This window comes from Acinonyx jubatus, chromosome X (genome assembly GCF_027475565.1).
Source record: "Acinonyx jubatus isolate Ajub_Pintada_27869175 chromosome X, VMU_Ajub_asm_v1.0, whole genome shotgun sequence".
NCBI lineage: Eukaryota > Metazoa > Chordata > Mammalia > Carnivora > Felidae > Acinonyx > Acinonyx jubatus.
In genome coordinates, this window is record NC_069389.1 from 25,731,506 (window position 1) to 25,753,138 (window position 21,633).

General features: G+C 43.8%; 2 long non-coding RNA genes across 7 annotated transcripts in view; one reads left to right on the forward strand and one right to left on the reverse strand.

Moving 5' to 3' along the window:
- The window catches only part of LOC128311577 (uncharacterized), a 78,997-nt gene extending 61,189 nt beyond the window's left edge, over window positions 1-17,808 (forward strand). The window contains exons 2-4 of the long non-coding RNA XR_008290065.1: window positions 12,319-12,455; window positions 17,180-17,205; window positions 17,682-17,808. This is a non-coding gene — a long non-coding RNA (uncharacterized LOC128311577). The remainder of the gene's footprint in view (window positions 1-12,318; window positions 12,456-17,179; window positions 17,206-17,681) is intronic.
- On the reverse strand, window positions 2,277-21,567 carry LOC106983521 (uncharacterized). Of its 6 annotated transcripts, none has more exons than XR_008290064.1 (3): window positions 12,734-14,701; window positions 9,527-12,676; window positions 2,277-2,427 (listed from the first exon to the last, which is right to left on the reverse strand). It is a non-coding gene; the product is annotated as an uncharacterized LOC106983521 (long non-coding RNA). The 6 variants fall into 6 exon arrangements; XR_008290062.1 differs by lacking the exon at window positions 2,277-2,427 and adding an exon at window positions 20,862-21,567 and having other exon boundaries at window positions 8,286-12,676; window positions 12,734-14,367; XR_003418471.2 differs by lacking the exon at window positions 2,277-2,427 and adding an exon at window positions 20,862-21,554 and having other exon boundaries at window positions 8,286-12,676; window positions 12,734-12,862.
- Window positions 21,568-21,633: the final 66 nt, after the last annotated feature.

The following is a 21,633-nucleotide window of genomic DNA, read 5'->3' on the forward strand; positions in this document are numbered from 1 at the left end:
TATGGAATATGTTTACAATGGAATACACACACACACACACACACACACACACACACACACACACACATTCATCCATCAAAAAGAATAAAATCTTGCCATATGCAATGACATGGATGGAACTAGAATGTATTATGCTAAGTGAATTAAGTCAGTCAGAGAAAGACAAATACCATATGATTTCACCCATATGTGGAATTTAAGAAACACAACAGGCAAACATGAGAAAGAGGAGAGAAGGAAACAAACCACAAGAGACTCTTAAGGATAAAGAACAAACTGAGGGTTGGTGGAGGGAGGTGGGGTGGGGGGATGAGCTAGATGGCTGATGGGGACTGAAGAGGGCACCTGTTGTGATGAGCACCGAGTGCTGTATGTAAGTGATGAAGCACTGAATTCTACTCCTGAAACCAACATTGAGCTGTATGTTGGCTAACTAAAATTAAAAAATAAAATAAAATAAAATAAATAAAAAGGAAGCAGTGGGTTTACAAGACAAAAAAGCAGTGTGAGCCAACAGGATCCGTCCATGGTTTTGTTTTGTTTTTTTTTTCTTTCCCTGACCTGAGGACCTTAAGTAACCTTGCATCTCTGACCCCTGCCACGCCTGACCAAAGCAGACCTTCTGGGGTGTAAAGTAGTCTTGTCCAATTAGCCTCAGGCCAGTGCTTACTGTCATGCTAACAAACCTTGCCTCTGACCCCTTCGACATTGGCCAGACATACGGCTGTGTATCTGTATTGCTTTCTTTGATGTGCACAGCAGCTTGTTCATTCCAGGGAGTACAGCTCCTCCCTGAACAACCTGGCTGGCCCTCGCCACTATAGGGCCATGTCATAGCCTAGAGATTGCACCTGTGGCACCAGACTGGGTCTTCTGGAATAACAGTTTTGATCCAGAGCAAGCCAATACCCACCATCTCTCTTTAAACTGCCATTTTGACTGCCGACAGTCTTAGAGGCCATTCTTAGAGATAAGTTAGCTCCTCTCGCCCTTGGACTCCTCTCTTCCAGCTCTTCACCATCTGGTGGTGGCACGAGAAGGGAAAAGTATACTAGGTTTCATTGCTGGCCCCCGTTTCCACCCCTACCGGCAAGCAGACACTTGTCATCGTGTCATCACGGGTGGAGTGGATTTCCCTGCCACTTGACTTTGGGCTCGGCCGTGTAACTTGTTTCGGTGAAATGATATCTGGATGGAAGCGCCACTGTGACCATTTTGAGCCTGGGCCTTAATAGGCCTTGCACGTTTCCATTTGTTCTCTTGCACGTATAACATCACCACAAGATGAACATGCCTAAGAATGAGCCACACGGACCGAGAAAAAGGAGGACACGCACGGAGCCGAACCACCCTATCCAACACAAAACCTGAAGTGAGCAAAAGGGCCACCCTAAGTGCCCCAGTCTGCAGCAGTGACATCCAGCTGAGCCCGGCCTCAATCAGTAGACCTTCAGCCAAACAGCAGACGCGCAAAGTCTTCTTGCCTCCCCTGTCACTTGTCACCACCGCGGATCAGATCTGGGTGACCACTTGAGGGATTGCACGTGGAAACAAATTGTAATCGGTAAGGGTCGGGGTCAGGAAGGTTTGGAAACTGAGGTGCCATTTGGAACCCCATATAACTTGACAAAGCGACAGAGAAAGCCAGTCTTGAGAGCGAAGTAGGAAAACGGAGCACATGTTCAAAGAGCTTCAGAGAAGAGTCCCAGGAAGAGAAAATAATGGAAGGGTGATTAGAGTGAGCTCAGTTCCCACAGGCTCTCAGCACCCTTGGACTTGGGGCCTGGTTGGGTTGCAGGTCTTGTGTCTGAGGCATTGTCAATTGCATCATCAAAACCATCTCTTACTTCCCACTCAGTGTGTGCACGTGTGCACACGCCCGCACACGTATGCACACCGAGAGTTTTATTTTTAGCTAGCTTAAATGGATCTTGCTCCTTGCAAGTAAAGAACTGGATATGCCCTCCCATGATAGAAAACCAAACTGACTGCCTGTGGGACTGTGTATCGTGTAGCTTTTGCCGTATAAGAAAGCATCTTGAAGTTTAAGAGTGTAGAACAACAGGGGCACCTGGGTGGCTCAGTCGGTTGAGTGTCTGACTCTTGATTTCAGCTCAGGTCATGATCCCAGGTCATGGGATCGAGCCTCACGTTGGACCCCACGTGGAGCACGGAGCCTACTTAAGATTCTCTCTCCCTCTCCCTCTGCCCCTCTTCCCTGCTCATGCCTGCGTGCATGTGCTCTCTCTCTCTCTCTCTCTCTCTCTCTCTCTCTCTCTCTCAAAGAAAAAAAAAAGTGTAGAACAGCAATATTTTGCTCTCAATTTTATGGATTGTGATGGCTGGGATATCTGGGACATTTGTGATGGTACTTCTGGTCTTATCCAGCTGGGCTGAGGCTGGGTGTTCTCGGATGGTCTCACACGTCTAGAAGAAGCAAAAGAGCAGTAACCCAAATGAGGAAGCTCATTTTAAGTCTCTGCTCATGTCATCGTTACTAGTGGCCCTTAGCCAAAACAAATCACTTGGTAGAGTGTAGACTCGGGGTGATGGAGACTGAGCAAGGGCTTAGATACAGGGAGGAGTGAACACTTCGGAAGTCTTTATTACAACAACATAGCAAAAGTACAATGGACAGGGATGCAGAAAGGAATACTGCCAAGAACGGCCTGTGTGCAAGGGCCAAAGGCCAGGAGGGTGGTATTTTCAAGGGAACGAGTCTAAGAAAACCTCCAGTTTGCTATAGCTTGACCTGTGTACCTTTGGAAGAGTACAAGATTTTATTTATTTTTTTAACGTGTATTTTTGAGAGACAACAAGCGAGCATGAGCAGGGGAGGTGCGGTGAGAGAAGGGGACAGAAGAGCTGAAGCAGTCTCGGAGCTGACAGCAGCAAGCCCGACACAGAGGCTTGAACTCGTGACCGTGAGAGCATGACCTGAGCTGAAGTCAGATGCACAACTGACCGAGCCACCCAGGAGCCCCAAGAGTCCAAGATTTTAACTCAGTGACTTGTTATTCTACCATCATGGAAACACTCGTCTAAATAGTTAAAATATACAATAAGCATCTGTAGTATTTCACTCTTGCTGGAATGCCTAACCTTCCTTCCCTCCTTGAGAATAGAAGCATTTCGGTAGAATTAACAGGGGGCAAATATCAGAAGCTTGAAAATAAAGTGTCCTGAATATAATTTACATAACAAGCTCCCTTGTACTTGACGGCAGAGAAGGCTCCTGAATAATGAACATATTTATGAGGGGGGGACTCTTCTGTTGCAAACACTTCCCTGAGGGTACCACCGAAAGCACCAAGCCACTACTTGAAATGGAGCGCGTCCCTTTGAGTATCATAACCACATAGCTGCGAATCATAAGTTAAAAGTGATCATTCTATTCCCTATTCCTGAACACATATGCCAGTCTGGACATCCGTATCTGTGAGGTTGGCAGACCGGGGACCTGCAAAGGTCAAAGCACTATGTGCTGTCGCCTGTGGAATATGCAGCCATCCCAAAGTGTCTAGACATAGGGACTAGATCACAGCAAGTTCTCTTGAATAGGCAGAGCTGATGGGGTTGATATACCCCATCAGGAAGAGGGAGTCATCAAAGGAGAGCCAGAGAAATTTACACTTTCCTCATTATGCAAATGCTAATTTACAAACATAAGATCATTCTCCTTTAACCTTGTTCCTCTTGCCGTGTTGCCTAACTGCAAACCAACAGTGGTGACATCACCATCATTTCCAGGCAGCAGACGCAAACTACAAAGAGAAAATTTCCATTTGTAGACTGCAGTGTTATTAACCAACGATCAGGGGAAAAGCTATGAAGGGAGGTGGAGAAGTTAAGGCATCCTGTCTTTGAAAATCTAAGTACAGAGTATATGAAAATTTCCTGAAGAGCGGGAATTCGGGGCCCAACTGTTTTCATTTTATCTTTTTAAAGATTTTATTTCTAAGTAATCTGCACACCCAACACGGGGCTCATACTTACAGCCCTAGGATCACAAGTCACGTGCTCTACCGACTGAGCCAGCCAGGCAGCCCCTTTTTAAGAAGGAAAAAACCTTCTGGTCTCCATAAGTTAGTCATTTCATGTGTGCCGATATTTCACACAATTTTAAACTAACCTTTTAAAAATCTGTAAGCTTATTTCAATACAAATACAAAGAACTGTAATGAGGTATATGTTATCAGAAGCAAGGAAATAGGCCAACACAAGCAATGTGGTCAAAAGTAAAGAAGGGCAAGATCGAAATGGCAATGGGAGGGAAACAGGTGATTTCTCAACCAAGGTAAAGAATGCCCAGTAATGTGGAGTCAGCCAAGGGAGAGGAATAGAGGACAGAACCATTCAAACACGCTGAAACTATCTCTCCAGGCTTTAAAAATAGACTTAATTCTTTAGAGCAGTTTTAGGTTCACAGGAAAGCTGAGCAGAAAGAACAGAGATTTCCTGTATCCCCCCCCCCCGTCGGCCCCCATATCCCCAGCCTCCCCCATTATTAACATCCCCACCGGAGTAGTACATTTGTTACAACAGATGAACCTACATTGACACATCATCACCCCGAGGCATAGTTCACATTAGGGTTCACTCTTAGTGTTTACATTCTATGGGTTGAGGCGAATGCATAATGACATGTATCCACCATTACAGTATCATACAGAGTAGTTTCATTGCACGAAAAGTCCTCTATTCACCTGTTCGTCCCTAACACTCCCCCCGCCCCCTGCACACACCCCCAGCAACCCCTGGCAAGGGCTGATCTTCTTGCTGTCTCCAAAGTTTTGCCTTTGCCAAAATGTCCTTTAGTTGGAATCATGCTACATGTAGCCTTTTCAAATTAGCTTCTTTCACTTAGTACTATGCACTTAAGTTTCCTCCAGGTCTTTCCGTGGTTTGATAGCTCATTTCCTTTTAGCACCGAATAATAGTCCATTGTCTGGATGTACTACAGTTTATTTATCCATTCACCTACTGAAAGACCTCTTGTTTGCTTCCAAGTTTGGCAATTATGAATAGAGCTGCTATAAGCATCTGCTGCAGGTTTTATGTGGACACAAGTTCTCAGCTCCTTTGGATAAATACCAAGGCGCACGACCACTGGATCATAGGGTAAGAGTGTGTTTAGTTTTGTAGGAAACTTCCAAACTGTTGCACGAAGTGCCTGTTGCATTCTGCGTGCCCAGCAGCAGTGGATGAGAGCTCCCGTGGCTCCGCATCCTTGCCAGCATTTGGCGTTTCTCTCTAGTTTTTAAGTCCTCATTCTCTAACAGACATGGATGATAGAGATAGAGACCTAGGTCTCCACGATTGACATACCACCTCACATCTGTCACAATGGGAAACAACACACGTTGGCAAGGGTGCAGCGAAAGGGGAACCCTCTTGCCTTGTTGGTGCGAATGCCAACTGGTGCAGCCCCTCTGGAAAACAGTATGGAGGTTCCTCGAAGAGTTACAAATAGAATGATCCAGGGGCACCTGGGTGGCTCAGTTGGTTGAGCATCCGACTTCGGCTTGGGTCATGATCTCACAGCTTGTGAGTTCGAGCTCCGCGTCAGGCTCTGTGCTGACAGCCTGCTTCGGATTCGGTGTCTCCCCCTCTCTCTGCCCCTCCCCCCACTTGCACTCTGTCTCTCTGTCTCTCTCTGAAAAATAAGTCAACACTAAAAATTTTTTTAAAAAAATACAACGGTCCAGCAGTTGCACTACTAGGTATTTACCCAAACCATATAAAAATACAGATTCGAGGGGCGCCTGGGTGGCGCAGTCGGTTAAGCATCCGACTTCAGCCGGGTCACGATCTCGCGGTCCAGGAGTTCGAGCCCCGCGTCGGGCTCTGGGCTGATGGCTCAGAGCCTGGAGCCTGTTTCCGATTCTGTGTCTCCCTCTCTCTCTGCCCCTCCCCCGTTCATGCTCTGTCTCTCTCTGTCCCAAAAATAAATAAACGTTGAAAAGAAAAATTAAAAAAAAAATACAGATTCGAAGGGATAGATGTCCCCCACTGTTTATAGCCGCATTATCAACAATAGGTAAACTATGGATAGAGCCCAAATGTCTGTCAACTGATGAATGGATAAAGAAGATGTGGTGTATACACAATGGAATATTACTCAGCCATCAAGAAAAATGAAATCTTGCCATTTGCAATGACGGTGAATGAAGCTAAAGTGTATTATGCTAAGCGAAATAAGTCAGTGAGAGAAAGACAACTACCGTATGATTTCGCTCAGATGTGGAATTTAAGAAACAAAACAGATGAACGTATGGGAAGGGGGGAAAAAGAAAGAGGGAAGCAAACCCTCTCTTAACGATAGAGAACAAACTGAGGGTTGATGGAGGGAGGTAGGTGGGGGGGGGAACGGGCTAAATGGGTGATGTTATGATGGGTGCACTTGTTATGATGAGCCCTGGGTGTTATATGTAAGCGATGAATCACTAAATTCTACTCCTGAAACCAATATTACACTATATGTTAACTAACTACAATTTAAAAATTGGGGGGGGGGGGAATTGAAATTAAAACAAGATCTAGATTTTATGTACAGTGGTGAGAAATGGGGCCTTGGGAGGATAGACTACAAAAAGTACCGTAGAAAACTCTGGAAAAAGACCACATGGGCACCCGTGTTGGCTGTAGAGCTTACTTTAAAAAATAAAATTAAGAAGACCACAGCTTTTTTTTCCCCAGTGATGGCTTGCTTAATTATTTATATATGTAATGTGTATATATTTACAGAATCTTTGGGAAAAGAGCACCGTTTATTCATTGTCGGTTGGCTTATACTCTGAGTTCTTTTCTTCATCAATAGCAATACATTCATAAGACACACATGTGCACCTCACCACTTGCTGACCAATTTCATACATTTCATACATTTCATACATGTAAGTGACGTTGGACAAGTAACCCAGATTCTTGCCTTTATTTTCTTCAGCTCTAATAAATGGAGATGAGCTAGGTGATCTGGAAAGTTCTTCTGAGTCCTTTAAGAAATTACATTCGTATGGGGCGCCTGGGTGGCTCAGTCGGTTAAGCGGCCGACTTCGGCTCAGGTCATGATCTCGCGGTCCGTGAGTTCGAGCCCCGTGTCGGGCTCTGTGCTGACACCTCGGAGCCTGGAGCCTGTTTCGGATTCTGTGTCTCCCTCTCTCTGACCCTCCCCCATTCATGCTCTGTCTCTCTCTGTCTCAAAAATAAAATAAACGTTAAAAAAAATTAAAAAAAAAAAAAGAAATTACATTCGTATGTTCCTTCCCAAATAAGAAGTGCCCCCAAAGATGTGTGGTATTAATGAAATGTTTGCAAAGGAAGGAGAGTTTCCCCTTTAAAAAGGCAATGAATGGCGGCACCTGGGTGGCTCAGTCAGTTAAACGTCCAAGTCTTGATTTCAGCTCAGGTCACGATCTCATGGTTCATGAGTTTGAGCCCCGTGTAGGGCTCTGTGCTGGCAGCGCAGAGCCTGCTTGGGATTCTCTCTCTCTCTCCCTCTCTCTCTGGGCCTCCCCTGCTCACTCTCTCTCTCTCTCTCTCAAAGTAAACAAAGTTTAAAAAACACAATGAATGTACGTGAATTCAGATCGTTGTTCCCTTTTACTCACATGCCATTTACTGAATGATACATGATATAATGTCTTCCCAAATTTTCCCTAATCAAGTAAGTTTCAATATGAAGCCTAAGCAGGCAAACTGTAAAGTTACCTTTTCTTTTCAAAAGTGTGCTTTCTAAAAAGGAATCAGCAAATGTACGATTATAATCCATGGAGATCAGTGAATTCCCTTCATTCAACATGCCTTGTGCCTTCTGTGTGGTTTCCCAGGGAAGGCACTAAATAAATTTTCTTTTTCTTTAATGATACGACTGTAAATGCAGCCCTTGAGAAGGCAGTGCCCCGTGATGATGAGTGTGACACATAATTTATAATCATGAACATAATTAAACATAATTGTGAACATAATCGGGGGTACTTTGGCTTCATTTTTATGGGTCCTCAGGGCATTGTGGGTATAATCCCTGCCTCAGAACGTTCTCAGGAACACCAGGACAAACTGAAACACCTGTCGACTTGCATCCGTGGCAGGTTTTCCAAACATGTTTGGCAAATGAGAACATTTTTGGATAGTCATGTGGTGATCTTTCTAAAAGACCCAGTGTCTGGGCTGTAACCAAATATGACCAAACACTAAATTCTGTGAGGAATGGAGATCACACCAACACGTACTCGTTGTGTCATCCCCCTGTTGCTGCACGACAAACGACTCCAAAACCAAGCGTCTCCAAACAATAACCATTTATTATGTGCCACGATTCTGTGTACTATCTGCGCTTGGCTGGGTGGTTTCCCTCCTCCAGGCGATATTGACCAAGGTCATTCATTCACCTGGGTCGCTCATTCAGCGGCTGCAAACAGATGGGAGCTCTACTGGGGCCGAAATAGAAACATCCAAGACGGTTTCATTCACACTTCCGGAAGTTGGCGTTGGTCAGCGAGAGTGTGTAGTTTCTCATCTGCTAGCCGGTTAGACTGGCTTTCTTAAAGCATGGCAGCTGGGTTCCAAGGAGGAAGGGCTCACTTTTGTACATCACCTATCAAGTCTCCGCACCATGTTTGCTGATGGCCATGCAAGTCACACGGCCCAAGCCCAGTCTCCTCCGCCCTTGTGAAGGAATAGAAGTGGCCTGTGCCTGTATGGGTGGATGAGAGTAGCACAGGTAGAGACGGGAATTGCTACAAGGAGATGGAAATGTGTGTAAGATAACGGGTGCGTTTTGTCTGCTTGTCAAAGGAAATGTCGCCGTTTTATAACAACGGTATTCATATGGGAAGCCTTTGACACAATGTATTCCAAAGAGCGAGTTTATATTTTGAAGTGGTGTTTACAGCTGAGACTTTGTGTGCAGTGCCCTCCTTGTGACAGCTGTATGCCTTTTTGTATCTGGCGGCAAAGCCTGCAGTAAAACTTTAAAACAATAAAAGCAATGCCCGGTTGACATCATTACCAGAAGGTATGATTCCGTTGATTGATTAATTCATTCCTTCACTCGCTCAGCAGTTGCTTATAGAACACCCAGCCCCTAGTGCTAAAATAATGATCAGGACGAAACCGAGGCATCAAGGAGCCTCGCTTGTTGCATTCCGAGGGGGTGGGGAGGGAGAAAGTAGCAGGAACCTGCATCTGGAACAAGTGCCCTAGGCGACAGGCTGATAACTGAGAATGTCTGCCTAAAGCCTTTCTCCACCAGTATTCTGTTTTAATGTTTATTTATTTATTTTAAGAGAGAGAGAGCGCGGAGGAGGGTCACAGAGAGAGGAAGAGAGAGAATCCCAAGCAGGTTCCACGTTGCCAGCGAGAGCCTGATACGGGGTTTGAAATCATGACCGGAGCCAACATCAAGAGCCGGATGCTCAACCGACTGAGCCACCCAGGCGCCCCTACCGGTATGCTAAGTGGATTATTCGTTAACAAAGAACTAATAGTTGGGAGAAAAAAGTCACAAGTCAAAAGATTCTCTTACCACAGTTTCGCCAAGTTCTAGAAAAATAGACATTCCAGCATATTCATGGTCCATTGGCCAACGTCACCCGGGAGGGTGTTAGAAATGCAAATTATCAGACCTCACCTACTAAACCAGAAACTCTGGGATTGGGGCCCAGCATCCTGGGTTTTAACAAGTCCTGTAGGTGGTCCTGATATAGGTAGAGTTTGAGAATCGTCGCCATATCCTAATTCTATTACACTTGCAACACTGCAGAGAGTGATGCATAATTTTTAGGTTGCTACACCTGGATTATTCACATGCATGTGAGTGGATTCTCCAGTTTGCATGGGGGGTGAGGAAGCGTCCTAATTTGGCTTTTTTAAATCAACTGTATTAAGTTCTTAATCTGTCTTTAACTCCCTCTGCTATCTTGGGCAAATCACTTCTTATATCTGCCTAAATCATCCCAGTCCCATAAAATAAAGGAATGCCTGACCTATTTACTGTAATCCTTTCCTTCGGTAACTTTCCATGTTATCCTTTCCATGTCCATGTCGGTCCCTATCCCAGTCATCGTTCGAATAGCGAGAAGAGATTAAGGAGCTAGCTTTCCAAGTACACTAGAAAAAATAAGGCAATTATGAGAAGGCCAAGAAACATGACTGGATCCTCCTCCCCCCCCCCCAAAAAGAATCTCTACGGCAATGTAGTCTTTCTACTTACATAAATTCTGTGTAAATTAACAGGAAACTCCAGAGGGGGAATAATTGAAACCCCAAGAGTCTCTTCAAATGGGAGTTGACGTTGATTTCTTGCCCTACCAGCCCGAAATCATCACGATGAACTTGAGATAACTCAAGCTACTTAAATCATTCGCTTGTAGAGTGGTTTCACACATCACGCCTTGTCAATGACGTTTTCCCTGTTTGACCGATGAGCAAGGGGAAGCCAGGGGAGACAATTAGTTATTCCAGGTCAGGAAGATCAAGTGTTGAATGGCAAGGCCAAGATCAAGGCCAAGAGCTCCTTAGCTGTCCAATCCAGTGTTTCTCCCACTGCTTTACCTTCAGGTCTGGAATGGGTCGCGGGGAGCTCGAGGTGGACCAGCATCCTACCTTCTTCGTTTTTATCTATTTTCCTGGCTGCCCTTCCCTCAGACGGCTACAAAAGGGCAGTGGGCTTGATGTCAGGAGACAGAAATTCTAGTTCTGGTTCTGCCACAGAAGGCGGGCGAGTCTCATGACGCGTCACTTCATGCTCTCCGGACCACACGTGCCCCGTTGTTATTTCCAACTCTGCTTCAGGGATAGTATGGAAAATGAAAGCAGAGTATCTCTTGGTTAGTTTGTACCTTTGAATAAATTTGAGTTTTCAGACTGCAGCCAGGGCTTGAAGGGATGAGAAAGAGCAGAGAAATGGGGGTCATTCCAGTTGGATACGATGAAACAGGACTCGGAGGCTCAGAGTAAATATTTAGGGTGTGGAGATTAGATACACTGCGCTAGGGTCTTCTGTTTAAGACTCTTCCCTTTGACCTTCCCTGAACTCCAAGAGGGAGCTTAGAAGTGTGTGACCCTGTCCTGTGAGAATCTGAGGGTCAAAACTGTGTGAAAGTTAGAACGATGTCAGTCACTTTTTTTTTTAATGTTTATTTCTTTTTGGGAGGGAGAAAGAGAACGTGTGAGCGGGAGAGGGGCAGAGAGAAAAGGGGACAGATGACCCGAAATGGGTTCCGTACTGGCAGCAGAGAGCCCGATGTGCGGCTCGGAACCCACGAACCGTGGGACCATGTGACCTGAGCCAAAGTTGGCCACTTAACCAACTGAGCCACCCAGGTGCCCCGGTCACTTTTGTTTGTTTGTTTGTTTTTTAATGGATTGATATGGTAGGTTTGGTGGCTTCCTTTTTACTGCCTTCCAGAATCAAGGAAATCCTTATATCATTTAATTAATGCCTTTCATGGTATTCAGAGGCCAGTTAGCCTACTTCCTTTACATTTGCCTGAATGCCTGTCTGTGTCTTCTTCCAGGAAATTCAGAAATACTGATTCATCTGCCCTCCTCTCCTAAGCAGGCCAGTTTACCAGTAGTTATTAAGTCCAGCATTTCTATACGCAGGCATCACATAGAACACCAGAGTGATGTCCACACAGAGTACAGGACAATTTCCTTCCAGAGCAAACATGGTTAAACTATACACACAGAGATGGATAAGAGAGTGTGTTGTAGAGTAAGGGCCAGAGGGGGAAAAAAATAGAAATGATGTTCCGGAACACGGAGAGATTAGGGAAAAGGGTGGAAAGACATGAGAGGGGGACAATAGAGTGCCTTTGAAATTGATAGCCTAGTGGTTTGCATAATTACTCTGGTGATTTTCAAATCAGCATCTTTTAAAAAGTGTAGAATTGTATAAAGTTTCTGGACGGAAGGGACTCGGTTTTGAAGCTCCATTTTGCTTTCCAGCTAAGGAACTGTCCAACGGGACAAGAGGTGACAATTCTTTTACAAGCAATTGCTCATAAAATTTCAACAGAGTAAGTGGCATTCGGATTATATGAGGGCAGTAAAGTTAACTACTTTCTTGTAGTTTTGTTTCATCGCACTAATAATCAAAACAATAGTAATCAGAAGCGACTCCACGGGTCAGCACCCGAATAGCAGGGGTTTTTTTCTCTTCTTTATCTAAATCATGTAATGACCGCTTGCTTCTTTCCTATAAAAGCCTCTTGCTTTCCCCACATGAGCAAGACACTCTTCTCAGGCCTCTGGAATCTGTGTGCCCGAATTGCAAGTCTGAGATCACAAACGAAGGCCTTTCTTCTTTTTCAGTTTTGCCTCCTTTTCTCAGTCAACATAAATGGTATCAGAACAGCGGGGGATCTGAAGCGATGTACCATTCTGATTCTGGGACTGCCGTTGGATTTGAACATGGTACCTGCCTAAGCAGGCGGTTCGGGGTTCTGCCGGTGAGTCCTCTCAGTTCTGAACCTCACGATTATCATGATTTTTTTTTAAGTAATCTCTCCACCCGACATGGGGCTCTAACTTGACTGAGCGAGCCACGAATGCCCCAACCTCCCTGTTTTCAGTTGACGCTTAGGCCCAGGTTTTGGGTGTCTGTCTTTCCGATGTGGGCTTTTGTCTGTCTGTCTGAACTACAGAGTGACTCTCGTCTGTCCGGTGCATACTCAGCGGGGCCTTTGGTTTGGAAAATTGCTGCCGGAGAGCAGCCCCTGACTGGAACCCCAGCTGGGTGTCTGTTACAGGTCCATTTTTTGTAAGTTTCTGTCTTGTGGGATCACTGTGACTTGTCATTACAGTGGCCACTCGGGGATCTTTGGAGATTCCAAAATTAGTTTATTTGCGGGCACAACTGGAAAAAGAAAAAACCAAGCAGCTTGAGTAGAAGCATAGTTCCCTTCGTATTCGGAGGCCTCGGACCAATCAAATGATTCTAAACCTGCTTCCTCAGGAACGAAATTACCTAAACTTTCTAAAGCTGACTCTGACCTCTCTCAGCGAGGATCTAAGCTCAAGGAGCTTCTGAGAAACGCTACACCCACTGCTTGTCTTCCACCTTTTCCCTCCTGCTCTCCCCCTGGCGATCCTAGTTGCCCAGAACTTCCATTCTCTAATAACAACCCGGAGGTTCCTCTAGACCCTCCAGCGATCCGAACTCCTTCTAAACTTAAACCCAATGAAGGACGCTCTAAGACTTTATCAGTCATTTATACTCCGTGGACCAAGGCACGACCATGAACTACTTACTGCCAAGGACTTTCCCCATGCCCTTGAAGACCCTCTAGGATTTGCTAGGGGATTCGCTTTAGTTATTCAGACCCATAAACCTGGTAATTCTGACCTTTATCAACTTCTACGCATGCTTGTAAATGAAGGTCACCTAAGGGAATGAATGGGAAAAGTAGGCCGGACAGAGCCTGTTGATTTTGCTAAGTGAAAAGCTGTAGGTAAAACAGAAACTTTTAAGCTAGATGAAGATTTACACAAAACTGTCCCTCAGGGTTTCCAAAAGACTATAGATTGCAGAAACAAAGCAACGATGTAATCAGTGGCCAAACGAATCTGGTTTTTGATTATTATGATAGATTAGAGGAAAACTTGTAAACAATACTTTGGTATTGACAAAATTAATCGTGAAAACCCATTTTTTTTAACTTTTTTTTTTCTAATTTAACTCCAACTTTGTTACTGTGAGACAGCATTGGCTCCAACAGCCTACGAGCAGAAGGGCACAAAAAGCAGGGGAACTAATGCTCATATGACCGAATAGCAAAGCTCCCAGGACAAAAGGGGATCTTCCCGTTAATTCTACCCAACACTTCAGGGGAAGTAGATGTTACTGGGAATGAGGTGAGATGAGCTCTCTCTCTCTCTCTCTCTCTCTTTTTTTTTTTTTAGTACAGCTGACACACAATGTTACATGAGTTCACATGAGTAAACCAGTGATTCGACAGGTTTATACGTTATGCTATGCTCATCACAAGGGTAGCTACCCTGTGTCACGAGACAACACTCTTACAACACCACGGACTGTATTCCCTGTGCTGTGCCTTTCATTCCCATGACTTATTCATTCCGTAACTGGAAGCCTGTATCTCCCACTCCCTTTCCCCCTCTAGACGTGGGAACAACACTGTCAGTTTTAAACCCCACCCACCTGCCTCCCCGCCTTCCCCAGAGTACCAAACACTACAAGCTGTGGGAGTGTCTAATATCCCATGACAGTTTTAAAATTTTTACCCGTTTCTTTTCAGCTGGGGCCCTTACAGCACTCATCAATTCCTTCTGGTCCCTACAGACCCCATTCACCTGTTAGACCTCAATTTTTGGGGGAGGTATCGGCACACATTTCTCTCCCTCAAAAGAGGGAAATATTTTTGGAAATAGTGGAACAGCACATAGAAAATGTAACTTAGCTTCTGGGTAGTCAAACTTCTTTAAGACTGAAGGAGACTGAAAGGGTTCAGAGCAAGTCTCCCCAGAGTGTGCCACTTTGGCATTTTGAGCTGAAGGCCATTGAGACCCTGTCACTCAGGAGAAATGGCCATTATCTTCCCGCTTGACTCGTTTTGTCTGCCTTGCTGTGGCATGCAGGTTGTCATTTCTTTCTTTCGGCTATCTTTGGGAGTGACTCTAGATCTTGGGAAGGTAGTATCTTTGCACCCTCTTTGGGGACTCGTCTTACATCCAAAGCATAAAACTCAAAACTGGCAAGAATTTATTTTACAGTGGCTCTGTAGTCCAAAGTTGGCCAGATTGGAAGCTGATATTCAGCACCTGATAAGAATTTTTTTAAGGCCTCTCCCCTAAGTTAAAATTAGAACTATGTACCCAGAGGGAAAGAAGCAAACTGAGGATAATGTAGTCAGGTGGGTGGATCAACCTAGAATGTCATTTAAATTGCAACCCAGTTCCTTGAAGGATTAAAAGCAACTGCCCTTATCTTACAAATCTTTGCGAAACCAGAAATAAAGGCCCAGAAACAACTGAAAATCCTTCACCCTCCCCTTTTCACCAATCCCAAACATCCACTATTTATCTCAAAAGTCTCATAACCGTCTCTGGGAACTCATGTGTAGATCATCCTCTATTCCTAAAACTTGGGGTTGGGTAGAAGTTTTTTAAAGTTACAAATGGCTATAGAAGCACCCTTGCCCCAAATCTAGCCCACAGCTTCCATAAGGTTACTGGGCAAGGATAAACACCAATGGTAATTGTCTTCCCCACAAATAACAGTGGCAAAAGTTTTAGCTATCTGAGCACATAACCTTAACTAATTCCATCTCCCAGAAAAACAGTTTGCATCCAAATGCTCTTTTCTAAACTAGTGAATGCTGAATTATTCTACTTTCAGCCTCACGGCTAAAAAAATTATTACTTTTTTTTTTTTTAAAGATTTTATTTTCAAGCAATCTCCCCGCTCAGTGTGGGCTCAAACTCTTGACCCCAAGATAAGAGTCGTACGGTCTTCCTACTGGGCCAGCCAGGTGCCCCTCATGGCTAAAAACTTTACAACAATAACTATAAGGTTTCCGTTTGTGTCCGTCTTTATGTTCAAATGTGTTATAGATGTGTAGTATTTTCTGCCTCTGAATGGTACTGCCGAAATTAATTTATAAAAGAGCTCTGTTTAATTGGCTTAAAGAAAATGAGTGCTCGTATAAATTAAATTCTCAGACAATAGAAATGAACCCAAATATATTTCAAGTTCATGTGATCTAAGATTAATCTTTAATATATAAAAGTTCATTGAAGTTGGTTGGTTTAATTAAAACAGGCATGTTTCTAGAGTTGTCAGCAGTAAATATAAAACTATTATTCTCCCTAGGTTTGCTAAAAGTCAAATTAGCTCATGTTATCTCTGTTACAGACTTGGTCAGCAAGAAATGTAACTTAAAGGTGATGGTTAGCTGTTTAGTGTGTTGTGAAATTTTCCTGACTAATCTAAACATATTTATTAAGAACAAGTGAACTAAATTGATGTAAGTAAAATACAAGTTTGTAAATGAACTTTTCAGCAATATTTATGTCTACTTAAATAGTTTCCCCAAATCCTTTTTGGATTTGTCACATTAAGTTACATAATGGGTAGTCTTGAAATATCCAGATCATTTCCACATAAGATGAAATCCTGAAACATTACCTACTAAACATAAGCTTATTTACTTTTGACTTCCTATTACAGAGAAACTAAAGATATTTGGGTCAATTGCTAAATATGTTTTGTGCCATACTGAGAAGTTTACTATAAGAAGGCATTTGTTTCTAAAAATTATGAAATGTGTTCATAAAGTTGCGAGTCTAAAGAATGCTGATATAGGGGCGCCTGGCTGGCTCAGTCAGTGGAGTTGCAACTCTGGATCTTGGGGTTGTGCATCTGAGCCCCATGTTGGGGTTAGAGATTGCTTAAAAATAAAATCTAAAAAAAAAAAAAAAGAATGCTAGTATAACACAACTGCTTACTTCTTAGTTTTCATTAGAAATAGGTAAACTGGGCGCCTGGCTGGATCATTTGGTGGAGTATATGACTCGTGATCTCAGGGTCGTGAGTTTGAGCCCCATGTCGGGTGTAGAGATTACGTAAAAAAAAAAAAAAAAAAAAAAAAGGTCTCTAAAAGTTAAGAGTTTTGCTAAATATAATTTAAGCTACTAGAAATAATAAGAAAACATCTCCACATGCCAGTAAACTAGGATGTCATGTGTTTTGGTAGGAAAGGATATTAGAAATGGAGATGTGGTTTTTTTGAGGGAAAAGGAAGAACTTTTGACCTAAGGCAAGGCCGGTTATTTAAAGAGGGAAATCAGGCAAAATCTGAATGTAGGAATGAACGTCATAGAAAGTTTGTGAAAAAAGGAATCTTTGAAAAAAAGTCTATGCAGGGTCAGAACTATGATTGGAATGGGTGAGTTTTAATGTCAAAGGTGCAAGATTAGAACTGGTTTTGTCTCACTGTTAAAACACCCAAGTTTTCTTAAATTATTGGTCTACTCTTAATATAAAATTATAAACAAAGGTTTTTCTTTGTCTTTAATGTAATCCAGGTAAGAAAATCAAAGTTTCTGTTTTGTCTTTATCAGGTCTTTAAATACTTAAGGACACTGAATGTTCCCAGTATTAAAAGAGTTGACTTTCGCTAACGACTTTGTAATCCTCTATATTTGCCTTTAGGATCTTATCGTCGCCTGGGATGACAGGTAAGTATTAAATTTTATAATGATCTGGGATCCTCTTTAGTCATGTGCTTTAAATTTAAAACCTTCTGATATTTTTCACAAACTTCCCCCAACTCAAATTCTAAATGAAGTCTCTTTGACTAATTAGGCTTATTTATCTGGTATATTATATTACCAAAGGAATTGTCAAATTACCAAAGCATTGTCAGGTACTAAGTGAGGATAAACCATCTTACGTTACATCGTATGGGTGAATTGCTATTCATGTAACTGTTCTAGAAATAATATGAAATTCCTCAAGTTTTAATATGTCCTGGTACAGTGTTATTGCTTGTAATTCTAATTATTAACGTGTTGTGTGTCACAGAAATAACCAAACTTCCTTTTCAATTGTATCATAATGAGCTCCCAACAGATCTTTAACTGTGGCCATTTTGAGTCTCCTTGTCATTTACAGTTATTGTTTTATTCTTGATGGTCTTGCACATGTGTTTCAGCTTCAAGGAGATTCATGGAAAGGACTTTTGACACATACAGGTTTCTGATAACCTTAAGATCACAAAACTGAACTGGATAAGAATTTCTGCAGCTACTGGGAAGTCTGGATTCAAAAAAAACCAAGAATTAATAACACGGGCCTGAATAAACTGAGGAAGAATGTTTTCTCTTCCAGATTTAAAGAAATGTTCTGTCTTAGGCTATCTATGACTTACAGAAATTTGGTAAACTATTCCTTTGTAAACAGATCTGAAACATTTATCTTTTTCTCCCTACCTGATCCTTCCAGTATTTAGAAACTCTCAGTGAGTATTCCTGTTTTCGTGGCAATTATAGCTATTTGTATAAATTTAATAAGAATCCGTTCTCCTTGTAACAGGACAGCATTGGACACACTGGTTATATTACCAACGCTTTGACTGGAATGTCATATTTCAGAGACATGCATAGACTCAGATATGACCAGACAGCCCGAAGGATGTAAGGCTGACTTTATGGAGCCAATGAAGCCCCTTGGAAAAATCATCCTGACACTTTGCTTACAGGGTTCCCAGCAGCCTTACCAGATAAGGATGGAAGGTTGCTTCCTGGCAGGCACAGGAACCTCAGGCTATTTGGGGGGACTTCAAAAAGGGAGGAATTCACCCAAATCCTTAGCGATTAATTACACAGAAGTCTGATGGCAAGTATTTGGCGTGGTTCCTTAGCTTGGAGAGGCTGTTGAAAGTTCAATCTAAAATGTCTTACGAAAAGTTCCAGCAAAGCAGATTTAAATGAACCTATATAGGGGCACCTGGGTGGCTCAGTCGGTTAAGCGTCCGACTTCGGCTCAGGTCACGATCTCGTGGTCCGCGAGTTCGAGCCCCGCGTCGGGCTCTGGGCTGATGGCTCAGAGCCTGGAGCTTGCTTCTGACTCTGTGTCTCCCTCTCTCTCTATCCCTCCCCCGTTCATGCTGTGTCTCTCTCTGTCTCAAAAATAAATAAACGTTAAAAAAAAATTAAAAAAAATAAAATAAATGAACCTATATAATCAATCACTATTCTTGCTACACTTTTGAAAATAATCAGGCCAACGTGTTGAAATTGGACTTATTTTACAAATTAGTATTCCTTTGGCTATCTTTGGTGGAAATGAGGGTGATTTTAGAGAGTGTTAAAAAATAAAATCCAACTGAAATAATCTGAAGGTTTAATGGACTTTATTAAATGCTTCCTGAGTCAGGCAGTATCCCATCTAGCAAGTAGAGGAAAGCTTTGAGAAACTGTACAAAATGGAAAGTGTCTGTAGGAAGGAGGGTGGGCCAGAAAGTTATTAGTAAATGAAAAGGATTGTTCCCCAAAGGTCACTTTCCCTTAGTGGGGGAGAAGAAGAGGGGTCTTATCATGTAGATTATTCATCTTCCTTTGGGGGATAGAGAGGCCCCATAGGACAGACTCAGTGGGCTGATCTGGAAAATTCCTGACTGACCAGTTAAGGTTACATTTCTGGGAGAGGTTGAAACTGCAATTAAATTAGGTAGTAAGCCCCAGTTTGGGAACTCGGCCTAAGCAACACCATTTGGGGCCTGTGGTTTTCTTTTTAAAAAGAGAAAAAAATTGTATTCCCATAACACACACGTGTGGATGTTAGATTCTAGTTCTGATTGTCTGACAGTGTGTTGTTTCCCTACAAAACTGGGCTGTATCCTGAATTCTGGTTTCCTCAAATATCTGGCTGTGACTCTCCAAACCAAGGTTTCCAATGTTCTTTCATTCTTTTGACTTGGAATGGCTGAGAACTAAAACTGCCATTTTTCCCGAAGCTGTGCAAACTGAAGCTAGACAACTTGAGATAAACTTCAGACGGTCTTCGTGCCTGTTGCTTTATATGGGCCTCTCAGAAAGATCACCAGAGGTACTCAGACTGCAAACCAGGAAAATCTGTCAGATCGCCACTGCCTGCTCTCACTCCCTCTGAGGATGCTTTGAGCCTGACATCTAGAAATCTTCTCACTGGCCACCCTCAGGACGCAGACACTGGGTTTATAATACGCTCCAACCATTAACCTTTGTTTTTCTTTTGTTTCCGTACAGATGCCTCTTATTAATTACCTGACTGCTTGCACAATATGGGCCTAATTTGGGGAACCCCCTCAAAGCCCACTTCCTGAAACGAGACACAAGTGTTTAACTGAAGTGACTTATTTTCTTTTTTTAATAGTTATTTATTTATTTATTTATTTATTTATTGAGAGGGTGCATGAGTGGGGGAGGGGCAAAGACAGAGGGAGAGAGGGAGAGAATCCCAAGAAGGCTCCTCACTGTTAACGCTGAGCCATAGGTGGGGCTCTGACTCACAAACCGTGATATCATGACCTGAGCCGAGATTGAGAGTGGACGCTTAACCCACTGAGCCACCCAGGCGCCCCTGAGCTGACATTTTCAAGAGTAGGGCTGGTTCATGAGATTTGGACCGGACCTCTTCCTTAAGGTCCAGAACAGAACATTTAAACTGGCTACCAGGGAATAGTATTGATCTGTGACATTTTTCCTAAAAAAAAAAAAAATCTTGGATCAAAAGGGAACTGTGGAATTGTGTAAAATTTCTGGCCATACGTTCTCCATTTTGCAGCTGCATTTTTCTTCCCAATGAACTCTTGAACTAGGCCAGAAGCAGCAACTGTTTTACAAGCAGTTGATCGTAAAGTTTAAAGAGAGCAACTGACAGATCACATGAGGACAGCAAAGTGAATTAATACATACCAGGGACAGTTTTATTTGACAGCAACAATAAAATAATCAATAAGATAGTAATGAGAAGTGGCTCCACCAGTCAGCACCAAAGTAGGTTTTTTTTTTCTTTTACTTAAGTCATGTAATCACCCCTTCTTTCTTTCCCGTAAAAACCCCTTCCTTTCCCCACATGAACAAGACCCTTTTCTGAGTCCTCCAGAACCTGCACCGAAACTGCAATTCTGAGACCCCCCCCCCCAAAAAGGCCTTTGTTCTTTCAGTTTTGCCTCCTTTACTCAATTGATAAAATGATCAGCAATAGAATAAAGCAATACAGAATGCGTAGCACGGAAGGATAAACTGTTTCGGAAACATTTTTCAATAATGTAAATATACAGAAAATATATTTATGTGTATCTATATGTATTACATAGAAAATAAATTTATGCACATGCGCACGCACACACCTGGAGTCGTAAACTATTTCTCACGGTGGGTCTTCATTCAAAGTTTGAAAAGCTCCTGAAACGCGCGGGACTCAAAAGGATCCTGGCAAGGTAAATTCAAGGTCAAATCAAAGAGCCCCTTTGCTCTCCCTTTGCAATGTAGAGCAGTTAATGGAGGCAGAGGAAATGGCGTGAGAGGGAGGGGACACCAGAGTGAGGTCAAGCGAGGAGCAAGGGCGGTTCGGGACAGGGAGTTGCCGGATGCCAGATTGTCAATTGAGGGACCCGAGGTTGATTCTGCGCTCTTGCCTTACAGGCTAAACAGAAAGAACTTCCGCGTTCCTTGTCCCTGAAAAGCGGACGAAGATGAGGGATTAGCCGTGCTCCCGGGGGCCACACTACGTGGGGCCGGTTCCCTGCAGGGAATTCTTATCCAGGGCAAGGAGAGGGGAGGTGGGCGGGGCGTGGGAAGCGCGGGAAGGCCCGGCCGGGTCGGCCTGAACAGCGACTCACGCCGCGCTCTGCACAGCCCACCAGGAGAACAAGCAGTCCTGTCCTCTGGGACCTTTCGCGGGAGGGAGCCCCTAAGCGCGGCGTGGGGGTTGTGCCCTTTCCACGGGCCGGTGGCGCTCCCCGCCAAAGGGCAGCACCGGCCTCCGCCCCCGGCCCTGCGGCAGGCCGGCTCGGCCGCCGGGCCGCAGGAGCCCACGTGACCCGCGGCGCGGGCCACCGCCTCCGCCGCGCCCAGGCCCCGCCTCCCTGACGTCTCACCGCCCTCTGACGGAACGTTCCG